The 18051-nt window shown below is 38.7% G+C and overlaps 1 pseudogene across 1 annotated transcript in view; it reads right to left on the reverse strand.

Moving 5' to 3' along the window:
• Positions 1 to 502: 502 nt before the first annotated feature.
• Positions 503 to 18051, reverse strand: part of LOC308562846 (tyrosyl-DNA phosphodiesterase 1-like) — a 66083-nt pseudogene continuing 48534 nt past the window's right edge. The window contains exon 6 of the transcript in view: positions 503 to 1667. The product of the transcript in view is annotated as a tyrosyl-DNA phosphodiesterase 1-like (transcript). The remainder of the gene's footprint in view (positions 1668 to 18051) is intronic.

Raw genomic sequence — 18051 nt, forward strand, 5'->3', positions numbered from 1 at the left:
TACTGAGTACAAAAGTTTAAAGCATAAAGATGACTAGCATTGTGTACATTAAATGAAATCATATGTGTACATGTGTGTCTGCATGTAAAGAAATATATTCACACAAAAAGAGGCTCACACACAAGAGGGGTTTCATTTAATTAGTTCCTTTTCCTTCTTGGAGTTAGAAGAATTGAGTACAAATTTTGACACACATACTCTATCATATCAAGTAGCCTTATCATTTTTTATATTCTTTACACATTGTGAAGTTTAATAGCTCTCATTCCAAAGCACAGCACAGAAAAGGGAATTAAGAAAACATAACTTTTTTTTAGTGAGAAATGTTAATAATGACAACTAAAACTATAACCAACATCCATGTTCAAAGAGTGACCTTTGCAAAGAGTTTCCTAGTGGTGCAGAGAAAACTTTAAGGGAAGTGAGCATCCAGTACAAACAAGAGCATCCAATGTTTGGGGCTCAGCATCATACACTAGGGTTTCGCAGAGCTTCACCACTCTCAGGATGGGACCCGCATGTGCCTGTGTGTATCTGGGGTTTTGATATAGAGAATGTTTCAAATCCAGCGCTGATCTTTTCTTCCATACAGTTCTAGAGACAGGTCATACTGTACAGGAAAGGATGCTGTTGGCTCCTGGTTGCTCTAGAGGAATTTGTTTCACTTTGAAGCTGTTCAGGCCAAATACTGAGGGGAAGAAAAGGACCCCAAGCTCCTAAGATTATTAACTGGGCACTATTTTTCTCTAATGATCCCCAAAGGTGTTGAACAGATTTGAGCTTGTGACAAGGAACCAAGCAGTCTGACTGAAGTCTGGAGAGGGTCTCATGTATGTCTTAATATGTGACATGGCATTGCTGCAGTCAGACATCTCAGCTGACCATTTGTGAAAATAGGAATGAAGCCAATTCTGTTTTTCAGCTGTCTGGATGCTGTAGGGAAGAAAACCCCCAGCTAGATACCCTTCTAAGCTGGTTCGCGCATTTTCCACAGAAGGGTAGATCAAGTGGAGAGGAGGGGCACTTTCCCCTGGGAGTCCTGCTTTCCTTCATCAGGGTCACCAAAGTCTCTGAAATTCAGAACACGATCATTTTCATTCACCAACCCCCATGGGGCTGATGCCTGAAAACTGACCTATCCACCAAGACTGTGCTTTAGGATGATGAAAGAGGCATGTTCTTTCAGGAGCTTCCTAAACCTAAAGTGTCCCCAGTGATCTTTTTGATTCTTGCAAGTGCCCTGGGTTGATCCAATGGCATAAACATTTGTTTCAGAGAGACTATGGTCATGGATGGTATCTATGCAGTCCTGGAGAGGAGGAGTGTTATGAGCCATCACGCAGCTGCTATCAGCTTTAAAGTGTCTTGTCGATCCTCCAGATCTGCGGGCTCCATAGACCATTTGTGGGTATAAGGGGCTCATCCATATCCTTGCGTTTTTCTGGCGCCAGTGGGCGTGAATGAGGTTGGAGGTGTGTATGACAGCCCAGAGGCCTTCTTTGTATAGCAGGACCATCATTTCCCTGTGGTGTTTTCCAAGTGCAATATCCAACTTCGCCTGGCAGAGGGAAATGCTTCCATAAGGCTCTGCCTTGGCATGTAAGTGAGACTTCGCTTCTTGTTTATGGCCGTGCACAAGCAATGAAAGAAGGCAACGGCAGCACAAACTTTAGAAGTCTAGGCTTATCTATAAATTAGCATGAGCGTATGAGATAATCTAGGGTAGCAACAAGATAAATTCACAAACAACTCAAATATTTATCACCGCAAAGTGTCTTGGGGTTGGCCTTGCATGTTTCTGTACACCTGTCCTATAGGACCCCTAAGAATTGAAATTTACCCCGTCCACTGTGGTCAGACTGAGTGGTGGACCTTTGCACAAGAACCGTACTTGTAAGAATTATTGCACAGCTAATATATAAAAAGATTCTAGGGTGTGTGTGTGTGTGTGTGTGTGTGTGTGTGTGTTTGTGTGTGTGGTGGAGAGAGGGGGCGGCGGAGAGAAAAAGCTACTTCTCTCATGGATAAAAGGAGACAGTGGAACATTACCCTTGGCACTACATGTCCAATGCAAAAACAATATATATTTTGTCTCCATTTGGATTGTACTTCCAGGTAGAAGTTGTGCTCAATGAGAATCAAGTTGCAAATATTTCTCTGGTCCCACTTAAAAGGTTATACATAATGAGATTTCTGCCATGGTGGGAAAGTTAAGAATTCTGGGTGACTTGCCAAATCTTTTGATCACAAAGAGTGCTTTTAATACACATTGCAAAGCATTTGTCTTTGCAAGGTGTAAAATGCCAGAGCTCAGCTTTCTTTTTCAGGGTCTGTTACTCTCCATAGCATAATATATCTTAAATTCCCCAGCAGCGTTAACTCTTGGCACTCGGTAGCACAGAAACTATGCATCGATGGATATGACTCTGCGCATTTCCTGAGAGTCAGTACTGTCACCTCTGCGGGTTTTCCTATCCTTGGGATTCTAGGATTCTGACAAACACTGAAATAATCTACCTTTTCAATTAATCAATACATATTTTTTAATCACCACTCATGTGCTCAGGCCCTTTCTAAAGATTATGGCACAAGTTTGGTGCTCTCAAGAGAGATTATAAAGTCTATGATATTCATAGAATTTCTCTGGAAGGGTACATAAGAAACTAGTAATAAGAGATACCTCTGAGGAGGTAAAGGGGTGGAAGGAAAGGATTACGCTTCACTATTTACCTTTGGATGCCATTTGATTTGTACAATGTGCTTGATTTGCCTTAAAATAAAACTCAAAATCACAACTTAAAATATATTTTGAGGGTGAAGTTTTTTAAGTAGACAACTAGAGGGATTTCAGAGTGTGTGCTCTTAGTGATCCAGATTCTAGGGTTAGTCGGGGAAGAAAGAATGAAGATGAGGATAACTGGGAGTTGTTTACTCAGTGCTCGTGTATTGCCTGTGGAGTATGAACCAGATCATGGCTACATGGCCCAGCATAGTCAAATATTCCCCAGTCATTCTGGAGAATCCACAGAGGTAACTGAAATACATTCAACAAGCTTCCCTCTCCAATTTCTGCTCTTGCCTCTGATGTACTTGGGGGCTAGAGCCTCAACAGGGCTGCCTCTATCTACCTTGCTCCTTCCTGGGAACATTTTTGCCCCCAACACTGCAAGGTGTTTAACCTAAATCAACACTGTGGCAATTGACTCACTACTCATTCTGCAGGCATCACACCACAGACCAGCAGGCAGCATAGCCTTCCAGAGCCCAGCTCTATGATAGACTTTGTCACCTGGATTCTCCCTGGTCTAACAAGGCCCAGCATGAAAAAAATTATTTTTATTGCTACTTACAGTTAATTACAGCTGTTCTGTTCTCTGCATAAGGTCATGGTTATGGAATGCTAACACCATTCACACCTTCCTGACCACCCCCTCAGTGGCTCATAGATAATTTAGTGCCATGTATATGGTCACATATAAAGAGATGACTGGGTAGACAACTCCACCATATATGCATAATGCAGTTATATTCATATGTAGACTATGCATGTATGATATTCATAGAAAATATGAGTGTTTTCATTCCTATAGAAGGCATACTGCCACATGCAATGTCAGTTGTTTGTTAAATTTCCAGAGGTTACATTTTATTTCAAAAGTTCTATACTAGTTTTAGCCCTGGAGGAACAGACCCTGGAGCAAGGGCATAACACATGAAGTTTATCAAATGGATTTAATTGTTTTCAGTTTATAAGGACATAAAAATTAATCTCTTCCTCAAAGATGTTGGATAACAAGTTTTAGTACGTATACTCCAATTATTAGCACATCTTTTGCTTTGGAACTTTTGTTAGAAAAGAATCCTTGAACTTGGCATACTTGGTCAATGGAGGAAACATTTATTTTTTTACCTTTGCAGAAGTTCCTAGGTGGATCTGAGTCCTAAACAGCTTTGTAAATGATACAGTAAATGTCGTTTTCTGAAATCCGTGCAAGGACAGAGTCAGGAAGGGAAGTGTTGGGTATGAATGGGCAGAAGTCGTCATGAAAGTTGTAAGCTGAAGATTTACAGAGAGAATGAAAATTTACATCCTTAGCGGGTGTTTTGTTGATGGCTTGTAATAGTCTCCTAGGAGGTTTACCTTGCATGTCTGGTATCCACAGAACAAATAGCCCCAGCTTGCACTGACCTCGATATCATTATGAATTATTTTAACAGGGAGAAACTTGGGAAAACATCTTGAATGTATTAGATACCACCCTGCTAAATGCAGCATCTGGAATAAAGGTCTTCTCTATCGTCTGTTTACTGTGTGCTGAAGACATGCCAGGCTATCAAAGCTAGCATGAATATGTAGATCAGTTTGCCTTCCAACAAGTTGGTACCCACCTTTGGCATTCTTTTACATTAGTATTTGCAATAACCTGCAAATTTTAGGAGGATGTTAAGCAGAAAGTTATTCAGATATTTGAAGAAACACCATATGTGGAATCATTAAAGGCAGTTTCTTAGGGAAAACAAACTTCAAGAGTAAATGACATCAAGTAATTGTACTGGACCCAGTACCGATTTTCTTTTTTTTTTCTTTTTTTTTAAATATATCTTTATTGATTTCAGAGAGAGGAAAGGAGAGAGAGAGAGAGAGAGAGAGAAACATGAATGATGAGAGTCATTGATCAGGGGCCTCCTGCACGCCCCTGACTGGGGATTAAGCCTACAACCCGGGCATGTGCCCTGACCGGGAACTGAACCCCGATCGCCTGGATCCTAGGTCGATGCTCAACCGCTGAGCCAAGCCCAGCCAGGCTCCAGTACCCATTTTCATTATGACTTGGTTATCTGATTAGAAGCTGACCCTGAAATAAACCATTTAATGTGTGTGCATGGAAAGTAGGAAGTTGAACTAAATGGTGTGCTGGTTCCTTTCAGCTTTAAAATTCCATGAGTTAACAAATGCAAATGGAAATAAGACATATGAAACTCTGAAAGGACAAGAGTTAGAAATCATGATTCCTTTTTAAAAAATAGTAAATCGGGAATGTATGAAAAGCAGTTTGTACTAAGAAACACAGAGTGGACAATTGGAGTGCCTAGAGAAGGGCTGGGTAATGACTAATCGACAGGGTAAAACAGAGTCATAACTTTACAAATAAGTTATTTAAAGAATTGCAGAAAAATAATAAATTTGTTTTCCTCTGTATACACAAAATCATGCACACGCCATTGTGTGAGGTGGTAGCATCTTAGATTGTGTTTGAGCTCTAGTTCCCCTTCTATTCCTTTCCTAAGAAGACAGGTCCAAGGACTGACTGCTGGATGAGGTGGGAACTGACGGCCAAAGAAAATTAACTCATTACCCAAAATGATTTTTTTTTTTTTTTAAATGTATCTTTATTGATTTCAGAGAGAGGGAGAGAGAGAGAGAGAGAGAGAGACATCAATGATGATAGAGTCATTGATCAGGGGCCTCCTGCACGCCCCTGACTGGGGATTAAGCCTACAACCCGGGCATGTGCCCTGACCAGGAATCGAACCCCGATCGCCTGGATCTCAGGTCAACGCTCAACCGCTGAGCCATGCCCGGCCGGGCCAAAGTAATTCTTTCTTAATTCTGCCTGATGCTGGTTGGACTGTGCCCTAACATGGAGAGAAAACTCTGGACACTGGTTTTGATACAGCCTTGCTGAAGGCAAAATGGGATTTTTTTCCTTGGTAGGACATAGGAAAACGGGACCTTGGAAACTCAGGAGTGTAATTCCACAGAAATAAAGCTTTCTACAATAGCTTACCCTCGTATGGGGACCTCTGGAAATTCTTATTCCAGCAGCACCCCAAGAAACCCACCCCCACTTCCACCAATAATAACTTGAGCTCAGTCACCAAACCTCTTTGTGTTTGGGTTAATTACCCGTGAGACAGTGCTGGAAAGAAGCAGAAAACATGATTACAAACAGTTTGGTTGATATAAAATCCTATATAAATGAGTAACACGTGTAAGGAGATATGTTTAATTAGATATTGATTAAATTATAGGGCCTTTATCTGACCTTATAGAAGCTTTACATTTCTATTTGCAGTTGACTCTAATTTGCTTTGTGAACATATACATAGTTGTACCAGTAAATAAAAGTGAGAGGTCTCACCAGCAAGGTGAAAAATGGATTAGCTGGAAAGCCAAGGTAGAAAGCATCAAGGCTCAGCCAAAGGACAACGTAAAGCTAACAGATTCAACCCTCCTGGAAATAGAGATAGTTACACACTGACTATGATGGCTACAGAGCCAGGCAGGAGCTGGCAGGGCCACACTGTAATAAAATGTCTGTGGAGACCCCTTGATGATGAGTCTCTCCTGGGCCCTTGGAGATAGAAGAAAGTGGAGCGCTGGCTGAGATGAATGGACAGAGCCGTTGCCTCCAGTCATGGATGGCCACGGACGCCTGTGTGAGTCACGAAAAGGAAATGACACACTCGAGTCAGGAGGTGGGCCATGGATGAGGTCTCTTCTCATGCAAAAAACAGTTTGATCCCTAACAATTACATTTGCCACCCCTGTCTGGTGAATTTTGCTCTACCTCCCCCCAGTCTGCAGCTACATGCACACTTCTCTCAAATGAACCTGCCCGTGCATGTAGGCAGGCGATAGAGCACCTGTGCTGGCTGGTCTCACAATGTGCTATTCTCGCAATCATCTCAGCCTAACAGTACTTCTTTTCTCTACACTGAGTTCTTCTCGCATTATCTTGTGGCATTTTTTATGTTCCTTTCTTACATTATTTTTGTCATTAATGCACCAGAATCATAGAGGAGGTAAAAGACCCTTAGAGGAAACAGAATATTCTGTTTTTATATTCTCCACTGGACACAGGGAAAGGGGATGTTTCATAAATATTTCTTCGAAGAGTGAAAGAATGATTGAGAAAATACATACATTTTATCCCTCACTATGTAGCAGTGGGGTAACGTCTGTGTGTCCTCAGCCCCTAAGATGGGCTACATGGAAACAATGAGGGGCCTGTACTCCCAGCTGTAGCCAGAGCCTATGTTTCTGAACACTAAGAACTTCACATTGTAGCTCTTTCAGTTGTATCTTCCTAGCAACTCCTAATTGAATCCCACCTCTGGGACTGGCAGTTGGGTATTGCAAATGCTCAAAATGTACCTGGAAAGAGGACTGCTTCAGTTTAATGACCCATTACTTCTACCTGACTTGTTCTCGTATTGACTGTTTTAAAGTAGCTTTTATTGTGTAAGTTTTGTTTCTAATATAAAAAGTTATATATATTAATATATGTGATACATATTTATATATTATATATATTCATATAAATTTATATATTATATATTATATATATTATATATGCATAAATATGCATGTGAGAGATATATCTCACACGCACACACACACACACACAAACAGAGGCAATGTTGCATTTTACCCAAGCCCTGTGAGCCAGGAAAACAGGAAAAGTTAAGAAATAGCTCCATCCATTTTTTTTAGAAAAATGACTTACTGCAAAGTACCACTCTTTCTCGTGTGACTTGATAAAAACTCATGGATGCCCCCTTGGTTACCTATGACAAGGCCAGATACAGATCCTCCAAATTCCCATTCTTTGTACCATCAAAAATTAGCTGAACTGCTTGCCCTCACTGATCAATTTGAACACGATTCTTGTTAACCAAACTCTGGTCAAACTTTTCCTTCACCCGGTCCCCTGAACTTTACCCCACCCCATCAACTTCAGCCACCTTGCATAGCCCTCCTGAGAACAGGCTGGCCTCAGGCAAAACATTCGAAGACATGTCCAATCACACCACCCTTTTATCCCACATCCACCTTTTATCCCAATCTACCTTTGTTTACGCTTCTTTAAAGACAAAACAAAAAGCCCTTTTTACCTACCCTTTGAGACGCTTTTAGATGTCACAGTCAGAACTCTCTCCATCTCTTGTTACAACACCTCCCAATAATCCTTTCAAATGAAGTCCAGACTTACCTTTTATTTGACAATACATATATATTAAAATATGTACTATAAATGTCAAATAATGCAAAAATGAGGAATTAAAAGAAATAACAGCCAATGTCCTAAAAATATCAGCCTAATAATATGTGGAGTTATGGAGGGAGGAAGGCTTGAAGGGAAGGAGGCAGGAGACAAGAGAAATAGACACAGAGACAGACACTGAATGAAAGAGGGATGGTTTAATCAGAGTCCTTATAAATACCTGCAATTTTTTTAATGAAAAGCACTCAATCTCATTTTACATGAACTTAGCAGAAGAAAAACTGTATAGTTCAAACTGCGAGCAAGGCTGAGTTTAAAAAATCTCTGATAAAAGAGACTATTTTTCTACAAGATGCTATTAAGGTTAAGAAAAACAGAGATTTTTAAATTCCCTGTTTCAGTTTATGGTAGTACTGATTTGCTTCATGCCAAGAAAAAAAAGGACACCTTTTTTTCCCCACTCATCCCCACTTCCGTCCCCTGCTTCTACATATTAATGTGATATTTTAATTTTGATTATTGTATATTTATGAAGATTTAGAATAACTACTTTCTGTGTTCTTTTTTAAATTTTTTGATTCAAAGAAGCTCCTAGTATAATTTTGATATTTAAATGACTTTAATGAAACCAAGATACTTTTTTAAAATCATGGCTTTTATAATTACTAAAATCTTTGCTATGATTCATCTCTTTCCTTCTTGGAATTAGTATTTAGGACGTTTTTGTTGTTGCTGCTGCCACGGTTTTTGTTTTCAAGGAGGCCTCATGAGTATTAAACTCCATGAATTCCTTTCTGTTTGATAAACTTCCTGTTGCTTTCTTATTTGAGCTAAATCTCGGCATATAATATTACTTCCATTTCTTCAAAGCTTGGTAGAAATGTTTCACTGGCTTCTCATCTCGGATGTTTTTGACTGTCGAGCTTCATGAGGCCGGCTCAACGTTGCCTTCTTTGCTTGTAATTACTCCTTTCTGTTGTGTGTTGGGGTTTTTTTTTGTTAATGAATTCACTGCGGTGACATTGGTTAATAAAATTATATAGGTTTCAGATATACAATTCTACAGTACATCATCCGTTTATCACCCCAAGTCAAGTCTCTTTCCATCACCATATCCCCCTTTACCACCTTCTTTCTCTCCCCGCCCCCCAGCCCTTCCCTCTGGCAATCACCATATTGATGCCTGTGTCCAGGGGTCTTTCTTTTTTTCTTTGCTTAATCCCTTCACCCCAGCCCACAACCCCCTCCCCTCTGACAGCTGTCAATCTGTTCTCTGTACCCATGAGTCTGTCTCCACTTTTTGTTAGTTTGTTTTATTCATTAGATTCCATATATATAAGTGAAATCATGTGGTATTTGTCTCTCTCTGACTGGCTTATTTTGCTTAGCATAATACCCTCCAAGTCCTGGATAGCTAAAATATTTTTACTTTTATCCTTAAAGTTCAAAAATATTCAGTCTAAAATAGTTTACAATGTTTAATATTCTGTTTTAATTATTCCTAAAACTTAGTGGATATTTTGATTTAACTATTCACTTATTTCTTATATTAAAAAACTTATTCTCGCCTGGCTGGTGAGGCTTAGCAGTTAGGCATTGACCTATGATCCAGATCTCGGTTCGATTCCCGGTGAGGGCACATGCAGGGTTGCGGGCTCGATCCCCAGGGGGGGAGGGGTGCTGGAGGCAGGGGATCAATGACTCTCATCATTGATGTTTCTATCTCTCCCTCTCCCTTCCTCTCTCTGAAATCAATAAAATATATATTTTAAAAAAAATGTATTCTCTAATATTCTTTAATGTCCTTTGTTATATTGGTTAAGCATCCTGCTTCAAGGATACACAGTATCCTCACCTCTCTCACCGGTATGTCAGGCGCCCCCCTCTCTATGGGCTTTAATCTCGTTTTTGTTTTTCTCGTTTGCCATCATTGGGAGTTTCTCAAGCTTTCTTTTCATGGTAACAAAACCATCTATGAATTCCATGCAATCCCTATCAGGATTCCAATCGCATTTTTAAAAATGTATCTTTATTAGTGAAAGATTACAGATGTCCCCTACTTTCCCCCACCTGACCCCCTCCGCCCCTCTCCTCCCTTCCCCAGGCCTTCCCTGAACTATCGTCTGTTCAGAGGCTATGCCAGTATGTAAATAAGTTCATTGGTTAATCTCTTCCCAGGTGCCCCCACCCCTTCCCTCTGAAATACATCAGTCTATTGCATGTTTCAATGTCTCTGGATCTTTTTTGTTCACCAGTTTATTTTGTTCATTAGATTCCACATATACATGAGATCATGTGACACTTGTCTTTCTCTGACTGGCTTATTTTACTTGGCATAATACTCTCCATGTCCTGCCAAGCTGCCTCAAAGGGTAAGAGATCTTTTTTATAGCTGCATAGTACTCCATGATGTAAATGTACCACAGTTTCTTAATCCATTCATCCACTGATAAGCATTTGGGTTGTTTCCAGATCTTAATTATTGTAAATAATGCTGCTATGAACATAGGGGTGCATATATTATTTCTGATTCGTGTTTCTGGCTTCTTAGGATATATTTCTAGAAGTGGGATCACTGGACCAAATGGAAGTTCCAGTTTTAATTTTTTAAAAAAATATCTTTATTGATTTCAGAGAGAGGACGGGAGAGAGATAGAAGCATCAGTGATGAGAGAGTCATTGATAGGCTGCGTCCTGCATCCCCCACACTGGGAATCTAGCCTGCAACCTGGGCATGTGCCCAGACCAGGAATTTAACCACAATCGCTTGGATCATAGGTCTATGTTCAACCACTGAGCCAAGCTGGCTGGGCCCATTTTTAATTTTTTGAGGAAACTCCACGCTGTTTTCCATAGTGGCCTCACCAGTCTGTATTCCCACCAGCTGTGTACTAAGGTTCCTTTTTCTCCACATCTTCACCATCATTTGTTGCTTGTTGATTTATTAATGGTAGCCACTGTGGCAGGCGCAAGGTGGAAACTCATTGACATTTTAATTTGCATCTCACTGATAAATAGTGATGTTGAGCATTTTTTCAATGTCTCGGCCATTTGTATGTTTTCTTTGGAGAAGTGTCTGTTTGGGTCCTCTGCCCATTTTTTAATTGAGTTGTCTTCCTTTTGCTGAGTTGTATGAGTGCTTTATATATTTTGGAAATTGGCCTCTTATCAGATGTATCATTGACAGGTATGTTCTGTCATCTCATTTTGATGCTGATGTATTTTGCTATACAGAAGCTTTTTTTTTTTTTTTTTACAAAAGTAGAAAAAACAATCCTAAAATTTGTATGTATTTTGAACTTTTAAAATGTATATTCATATCTTTACTGCTTTTATATTATTTTTTAATTTCACAACCTCCTTTTTCTTTTTCCTCTGTTCTTTTATAACCTCTTCCTTGGGCAGCTTGACAAGACTTTACTTTTTCCTAGATGGTTGTGTGAATGTGTGTGGGATGTGTGTGTGTGTGTGTGAGAGAGAGGGCGGGGAGGGAGAGAGAGAGAGGAGTAGAGAGAGAGAGACTCTTACTCCTTCCCTAGGGTCTGAGACCTGGTCTCATTTTCCTCTAAGTTATAATTCGAGATCTGAGTATTTATTTTGTTACCTATCTTTTCTATACCTTGAGGACATGTCTGGGAATGGGCATGAGTTCAGATAAAGTGATGTTCAGTACACTCTTCAGGACACCAAGACCTGGGTCCCATAGGTAGAAAGAAATGTTTATAAATACCAGCAGAAATGAGCTAGCTAAAATGTTTATAGAGATTTTATTGTAGCCCTGGCCCCATTCCAGGCAGCTGGGCTCAGTAGGTTTGTCAACATTTCCCCATTCAACTCCTCCTCTGCCTTTGAAATGCTCTCATTTGTGATTGGCCGCACTTCACCTACCTGCATTAGTGGGTGCTCACCATTTCTGTACTCTGAGTCATTTCTCCCTTTGGATGTTTGGAGCCAGAGCATTTCTTTCCACCAGAGACACAGCCCTGTCATTCATATTTCTATTGTCCCAGTACTTGTTTCTACATCATGTCAGTTAAAAGAAGGACAAGATTAGCATAGTGAGTTTGCTCCATATTTGAGGACATTCATGAGAATTCTCAAAGATGCTACTTTTACTCTATTCCAAAATCTTCTATTTCTTTCTTGGCCTCAGTGTGAGAATAGCATGGCATTTGGTTGTGCCCCTTACTTGGGGTTGCTGAGAGGAAATATCTTTGCTGACGTTGACAATGCCTTTGGCCATTTTTTTTTCTTTACCACAATTACTTGCAAGACCCTCAACAATTGTCTCTGGATCCCCAGGTGTGTCATGCATGTCCACATGGAAAGTTCTTTCACGCTTTCATCTTGGCCTCAGGTAATGCCTGTTTCCTTAAAACCTCGTGGGGGTAATGCCTCATTGCTGCTGCTGCAATCAGCTCTCCCCACCCCCCATCAACATGGCCCTCCTTTCCTGGGGTTGCATTTCTTCTGATTTCCTCAACATTTCTAAAGCCTCGAGATGTATAAAAGCATCACTAAGTTAAAACCAATCCTCACAGCCACTTTAATGCTTATTGAGCTTTGTCTCCAGGGACCCAAAGCAGTGTAGTTCATAGTCAGGGTCTCACAAAATTTTTCTTAAAATCAATGTCCTGACATTTCTTTATAGCCTACTTTATCTAGCATTCAGACCTGGTCCGTGGGATCATACTCCCCAGCTCTTTCCCTCTCCCCATGTCCTTAAAAACCTGCAAAGATGAAGAGGACCAGGAGCAGATGTCACTTCACCAATTCCTTAGAAAGAGACCTATATATCAGTTTAGGCTTCTCTGAAACACTGATAAATATGTGTGAGTGGTTTATATGTTAGAGCGTGTTTGTGAGTACATATTAAAACAAAATGTGCATGATTCAATCTTTGCATAAGTTCATAATTATTTACATAAAATGAATTTCTTGAAATTCTTAATTGGAATGCAAAATTCTAAGACTTTTTTCTCCCCTAAAGAATCCTAAAGCATCATACTGACAGAAACAGTGCTTGTATCATCACAGTCTTGCTGTGGTTGTATATCTTCTTTATTATTTTTTAATTTTATTTTCAATTACAGTTTGCTTTCAATATTATTTTGTATTAGTTTCAGGTATACAACATAGTGGTTCAACAATCATATACATTACAAAGTGTTCCCCCCGATATTCTAGTACCCACCTGGAACCATACATAGTTATTACAATATTATTGACTATATTCCCTATGCTGTATTTGATCTTCTTTATTGTTTCAACATTAGCCAATTTGATAGATTTAAAAACAGCAGTTAGTTTTTTAGTACTTCTCTGCTTACTAGTGAGATTGAATATTGTTACATATGCTTATTGGATAGTTGTATGCCTGACCCTGTCCTTTGTCAATTTATTTTATTGGTATGTTTTTCTTACTGATTCATGTTTAAAAAATCTGTCTAGAATCTTTCTATCTACCTATCTATCATCTATCAATCTTCTATTTACTTATACCTATCAATCTTTTGCTCATCATATCATTTTAGGCAAAAAAAAAGTACATATTTGTGTAGTTTTGTAAATGTAGGCTAGTCTTTATATTCCCCCTTTACATTCAGGACTATCCCAATGGCCTTATTATTTTTTTGTCTTGATCTCCACTCTTAAATTTGTGACCCACGACTTTGACACCTTGCTTTGCCTCTTGCCTGATACATTCCTGAACATCCTTCCCCATTTCCACATTCTGGTCAGAAGTTTTCATATTTGTCTTAATATCTATGCTCTAAAAGATGGGTTTTGTTTTACTCTGGGAAGATAACCTTTCTATTCTGTATCTTCTTCCAGCCATCTAATTTCATCCAATATTAAACCTCATCCCACAGTCCATTTCCTCTCTTCATTCTTTTATTTTCCAGACAAAATCTAACATATAACATTTATATAAGCAAGTGAATTGTTTTAATGTATTGTCTTCCCTTCCTATATGTATGAAGATTAAAGAAACAATGAGACTTCACTCTTAAAGCAATCTGAGGACTTATAGAACTGTGAGTGTATGTGAGACAATGCTCATAGGCCTTTAATACAGCAATTTTTATGAACTAAATTAGAAGTTTTTGGAGATAGATTGATATTTTCTCCTGCTGTGGTCATTCCTGACAATTTGAGCATGCTGAGATGCCAAGAGTCACCCCTTAAAAATATTAGTCATATGAGACACACTGTCTTCTATTGCATGTAATTACAATGAATTATTTGATATAATAACATTGAAAAACGATAAAAGATGTTGCATGGCCCCTGTCCCTGATGCACTGGCCTATCCACAACCATATTGCCTTATTAATAAAATGGCAAATGGTTTATTTGCTTTTCAGTTTGTGTAGGTACTGGCTGAATTGACACACTCTTGAATTTCATCTATTTTCAATCAAATGCTTTACATAAACTTGGCTTCTCTCAGCTGCCTGAACCCGTTATTAAGTTATATATTCCCTTTTCATTGCTCCATCACGGTGCTATGGATTTGAATGACACCAGTCATCTGTGGTTTCGCTTATGAAAGGCTCTATAGCAACTTCAGATATTGTTTTCAGATTGGACTGCATTGTGCAACCCATATCCTACTTCTGCCTGGACTCCCAACAGCACTCCTTAGGTAGATAATAATATATTTGAAAGGAAACATCCAATCCAAAATATTTGCACACACAGTAATTGAATGACTGCAAGTAGAAGATAATTTTCTTATTATTAATCTTGAACAATTTAGCTCTACAGAATACCTGTACATTTCCAATATGTGTTCAGTTTCATTGAATTTTTTTCCTCCCTGACATCTGGTTATTTAATCTTCTGCCAACATTGTGTCTGTGAAGCATATTTTTTTCCAGCTATGCCCACTCAGCTTTTAGACTATTGATGTTTTCATAGAGAATGGTGCATGTGTGTCAAATTATAGCTATTGATCTATGTTTGTTTGTTAATGCATACAGTTGTTTAGATAGTGTTATAGCTTGTCTGATGGTGGATATATAAATAAAAGGAGGAAAAGAGAAAAAAATGCACTTCTTTTTTATATGAATTTCATTGTTGAGTGAAGACTGTTTATTTGAATTGAAAATGCAATGGAATCAATGTTTCTTTAGATATGAGTTATCTTTTTCCATTTTTCAGTATCAAATGGAAGTAATAGGATGTAGAGCTATAACATAGAGAGAATTCTATTTTTTCAACAAAAATAAATCTTTTTAAACTATATTGTGTCAAATTTCCTTTGTCTTTAAAAAATAACTTTTCTGTATACTCCAGCATATTTCTCCCTATTAAATGAATATTGTCAAAACAAGATTTAATTTTTTCAGTTCCTACCTATTAAAGATTCTTTGTGTTAAAAGTTTTCAAATAAAACATCTTGCCTGACTAATTTTGTTTTTTTGACATTTTCTAATATTGATTGTCTCAACTTACTCTGTGCAATGTTTAGGATGGAGATGTAATTTAAATGGCTTTAGTAATATCAATATTAGTCTGTCTTAATTTTCATCCAAACTGTTAAGAAGTAATAATGCACAAACATAGCATTGTCTTTGTGTAATTTTAGTGCGTGGCAGGCTAGGAGGCAGATGTGGAGAAAGGTAAAGTATGAATCATTTGAAAGAATGTAAGCACAAAGGCCCATATTTAATAAAATTCCTTTCCCAATATTCAAACTCTTTCTAATAGATCAGGTTGTAATTAAAATCCACCATCTGATATGATATCCTTTGGACCCTTCCCAGAATTTCAGCACTCACTACCTCCAGTACCATGCCACTGAGAACAGCAGCCCTCAGATTCAGGGAGAAGCCTTATAAAAGGGAAACAAAGTCCAACTGGCTGTAGTCAGAGCAGAATGAGGCCTGAGATAACCACCCCCTTCCCACGCCCCTCCCCAATCGCTTTGATAAGAGCTCATTACTGAAGTATCCACTGTGTTCCCTGCATGGTGCAAGAAAAACTGTACAGTTCCGAAGGCCTGGATTTGCATCTGGCCCTACCACTTACAAAAGGTATGATCTCATGCAAGCCACTTATTCTCTCTGAGCCTCACACTCATTGTGTGTTTAAGAATCCCTCCTTAAGTTATTTTTGAAGATAAAAAGAACTATTAGGATCTTAAGTATTGTGCTAAGAACTGAGAATGTATCAGTTAACAAAAAATGGCTTCCAGCTTCCAGAAGATCACATTCCTTTGGAAGAGGAAGAAAAGTCTACTGACATGAAATGAGTGCGTTCACCTACAAAAGAGAGGAGCACGTGTGTTATGAGAGCACAAGGACTGGTACCTGCCAGTGGCAGGGCCGAGTGAGGCTGAGCATCAGAGAAGGCTTCCAGGGCAGGCGATGCTTACCTTGGTCTTGACAGATGCACAGATGACATTTGGGAAGGGGGAAGCAGTTCCAAGCAGAGGCGCCAACAGTGCAAGGCAAAAAGGAAAGGAAACCATGGTGATTTCAGGAGCTGCACATTAAACGTGATCCCCAGACTACCAGTAAGGATTTTCTGTAGATGATTGTTTTTTTTTTCTGAAAGATCAGTTTGGCAGCACCTTAGTCAATTTACAATATTAAAAACATTCTTAGATCTCAGGCATGTATTAGAGAATAAATACACGTCCCTTCTTTTCTAATTTTTAATTTTTCTTGAAATTAATAATTGCCTATTTTTAATAGTCCTCTTATTTTCCTTTGTTTTTACTTATTTATTTTGGATGAGCACATACTTCAGTTGCTTTTTTGGGCAGGGTACATGGGAAGAACAATTATGTGAGACTCTTCACATTTGAGCCTTCATTGAACCCTCAATTTTGATTGATTGGTTTGGCCAATGGTAAATAGTTTTTCCTCAGAATTTTGAAAGCATGTCTCTTTGTCTTCCCAATTCTGAGGTTGAAAATGTGAAATTTTATTCCTTCTAATCTCTGACCCTTTGTTTGGGACAAGTTCTTACTTGCTGAGAGCCTATGAGATGTCCCCAAGATCCACAGTATTCAGAAAATTCATTAAATTGTGGCCTGGCTTAGATTTAGTGGCCTGTTCTGATTTAGAAACCTATGTTCCTCCATTCTGGGACATTGTATTTTATTCTTACTTTGATAACTCCTCACCCCGCCCCCTTCATTTTTTTTTTTTTTATTCTCCATTAAATACTGGCCTTCTAGTCTGAGTCTTTAACTATCTTATATTTTCTTCCTTATTTTCAATCTCTTCGTAATTTTGTTCAAGGGTTTAAAATATTTCCTTAATTTTAATTCCAATTCTCTTATACATTTTTATTGTATAATAACTGATGCATTTTCAAAAAATCTTAATTATTTTCTAAACATTCCTGCTTAAAATATCTTATTCTTTGTTTCATGAGTAAAATATTGTCTCTCATTCACTAAATGTGAAGTCCAAAAAGTCAAAAGTTGTTCATTCAGTGGGACAATGACTGGTGTAGATGCTTTGTGGCCCCACTTAATGAACAGTAGTTGAATGAATGAATAAATGATGCTCCCTGAAGCCCTCAATTATACTTTTATTGAAGTTTTCTTCTGATTCCTACTTTGTCTCTGCTTCATTTAATTTATGTTGTTTGATTGTTTTCTCTTGTCCCTGTCTTTCATGGAAGAGATTTTACTTAAAAACAAGAGAAAACAAATAAATGAATATTACCTGCACTTAATAGTGAGGCCCAAGTAAACTGAGCAGAAAAAGCCTGTGGCATGGGCAGGGCTTGTTGAATGGTGAACTTCATCACAGAGTGATGTGATGGGAGCTGGTGGTCCAGTTCTCTCTGTCTTTGTTAATATTTATAAATCTTTTCTCTTGGGTTGGGGAGTTTCTTTTGAGAATAATATTCCAATCTTCTGCCCAGGGTCTATAAGACTGGCTTTCATAATCTTTCCCTTTGTTAAGGGAAGAGAACAGTAGGTTTTGGAAATATCACTCTACATCTGGGTTTGCTTTGTTTTTTAATTCTGCTGTTTTCATGGCATATCAACCCTTCCTTCAGCTCAACTTTGCTG

Source organism: Miniopterus schreibersii (assembly GCF_964146895.1).
Source record: "Miniopterus schreibersii genome assembly, chromosome: 10".
Taxonomy (NCBI): Eukaryota; Metazoa; Chordata; class Mammalia; order Chiroptera; family Miniopteridae; genus Miniopterus; species Miniopterus schreibersii.